This window comes from Carlito syrichta, unplaced genomic scaffold (genome assembly GCF_000164805.1).
Source record: "Carlito syrichta isolate Samal-C Ts95f unplaced genomic scaffold, Tarsius_syrichta-2.0.1 Scaffold308842, whole genome shotgun sequence".
Classification (NCBI taxonomy): Eukaryota; Metazoa; Chordata; class Mammalia; order Primates; family Tarsiidae; genus Carlito; species Carlito syrichta.
In genome coordinates this window covers 1102233-1105103 of record NW_007252938.1, presented here as the reverse complement: position 1 = coordinate 1105103, position 2871 = coordinate 1102233, and positions in this window count along the sequence as shown.

Genomic DNA, 2871 nt, shown 5'->3' with positions numbered 1-2871 from the left:
GGAAGGTTGACTGGAGCCCTCTGACAAGAGGTGCCCGAGAGTTACCACTCCCCTCCTGTTCCCTCCCCACCTCTTCCCTCCCCTCAATACCCACAGCTGAGGTCTGAGTGGGGGAAGAAGAAAAAGCCCCCAACTCCCTTGTTTCCGGGCAGATCAGCCTTGTGTTATTTATGCTCCGGGGCTCCCCAGGAATCAGGTGGTAGCTAGACCTCCTCAAAAGTCACATCCTTTCTCAGTCTCTTCCCTTTTCCTGTCCTTCCCTCACCCTCATTCTTGTTTCTCTTAAGACCACATTCTCAACACATCACTTTCCCCGAAGCCCCGTCTCAGACCCTGCTTCCACGAAACCTGGTCCAAGCAGGGTTATGCCCCGCTACCCCGCCACAGCTGGAGACATGAGATGGATTTACTAGTATATTTCCTTTTATCACCCTTTTAATTTTTCCTAAAATATCTATGTTAAAACTTTATTTTCAATTAATTAATTAATTTATTTTGAGTCAGGGTCTCACTCTGTTGCGCAGACTGGAGTGCGGTGGCACCATCCCGGGTCACCACAGCCTCGACATCCTGGGCTCAGGCGATCCTTCTGCCTCAGCCCTTCGAAGTAGCTGGGGCTACGGGCTGCACCCCTATTCCTGGTTAATTTTTTTTTTTTTTGTAGAGACGAAGTCTCACTTTGTTGCTCAGGCTGGCCTTGAACTTCTGGGCTCAAGCAATCCTCCTACCTCAGCCTCCTTAAGTACTGACTGGGCTTATAGGCATAAGCCACTGTGCCTGGCCAAATCTTTATTTTTATTATAAAAGTGATACATGCTATGGCTAGAATTACAAGTCATGTCAAAGGGTAAAAGTAAAATACAAAGATTTGAGGACTTACCCCAACTCCTAGTCCCTGTCACCAAAACAGTACCCGTTTTTTTTTTTAGTAACCTTCCAGGACATGCTTATGTATATTTAAGCATAACTATGTGTTCTTTTTACATAAATGATGTTAATATTCATCTTACTCGGCAACCTGCTTTTTTCTGCTTCCTGGATCATGATGCCTTTCCGTGATCAGTGCAGAGATCTGCCTCAAGCGTGACCTGCGTATTCATGAGAATCATTGAAAGAGGTACATTCTTTGTAACTGGCCTGGTCCTGGTCCATCGCTTCAGTAAGTCAAAATGGGAAAATCAGTAACGTAAAATGTTATTTTGCCACATGAACCACTGAGAGCTCAGTGTGAGAAAATTCTTGTCATCCCTCCTTCCCTGTCTAAGTGAGCCCCTGACTAAATTAGAACTCCTGAGGAAGTTAGTTGCCCAGCCTTTCAGACTAAGGCATGGGACTCACCTGAGGGGGACTCATCTGTCCGAAACAATGGACTAAGCTCCTGGGAGGAGAGGGGTGGATTAGGCTCTGTATTATTCTTTATAGTCCCGAGGAATGTGAAAATCAACACAATCACATGAGGCTGGGCACAGTGGCTCATGCCTGTAACCCCAGCAATTTAGGAGACTAAGTCAGGAGGCTTGCTTGAGGCCAGGAGTTCAAGACTAGCATGTACAATATGGCAAGACTGGTCTCTATTTTAAAAAATAAATTTAAAAATAATAAAATTTAAAAAAATCACATCTACAAAGGCATTAAAAAAATTCCCCAAACAAAAACAAGCCAACCACACACTAAGGCTCAAACTATCTTTTCAATATCACGTGGGTGTGTGAGTGTGTCTGTCTGCCTAAGATATTGTAGGTGACAAAAAACAAGGTGGAGGCAACACCCAAATATCACAGAAATTATGAAATGTATTTTTATACCAAAAAATAACAATGTACCACAATTAGGTACCATCTCATCAAAATGAAAAAAGAAGAACAACCCCAGAAAACGTGGGAGATGAGAGTTCTTGGGCGATGTTGGTGCAAATGTAAAATGGTGCACCTGCTTCAGTAAACAGTGTGGAGACTCCTGAAAAAGTGAGAAATAGAATTGCCATAGAATCCAGCAATTCCACTTCTGGGTATATGTACAAAAGGATTGAATGCAGGGTCTTGAAGAGATATTTGCACGCCTTTGCTTATAATAGTATCATCCACAAGAGCCAAGAGAATGAAGCAATCCAAGTGTCCATCGATGGATAAATGGATAAACAAAATGTTGTGTATACATGTGATGGAATATTACTCAGCCCTAGAAAGGAAGGAAATTCTGCAATGTGCTACAACAGCAGTCTCCAACCTTTTTGGCATCAAGGACAGGTTTCCTGGAAGATAATTTTTACACAAACGTGGGTTGGGGGGAATCACCAGGAATTAAATTCTCATAAGGAGTGCACAACCTAGATTCCTCGCATGTGCCGTTCACAGTAGGGTTCGGGCGCCTGTGAGGATCTAACGTTGCTGCTGATTTGATAGGAGATGGAGCTTCACTTTTACATTGCTCACCTTCTGCTGTGTGGCCCGGTTCCTAACAGGTCACGGACCGGTATTGGTCCATGGCTTGGTAGTTGGGGACCCTGTGCTACAGTGTGGGGGACATTATGCTAACTGAACTAAGACACAAAAAGATCAATGCTGTAAGATTCCACTTACATGAGGTACTGAGAGTAGTCAAGTTTATGGAGACAGAAAGTAGAATGGTGGTTGTCAGGGGTTGGGGAACAGGGGAATGGCGAATTAGTGTTTAATGGGTGCAGAGTTCAGTTTGGTAAGATGAAAAAGGTCTGGAGATGGATGGTGGTGATGGTTACACAGTCATGTAAACGTACTTAGTACTGAACTGCACACTTAAAAATGGTAAATTTTGCCGGGCTCAGTGGCTCAGCCTGTAATCCCATGCCTTTGGGAGGCTGAGGTGAGTGGACTGCCTGAGCCCGTGGGGTCG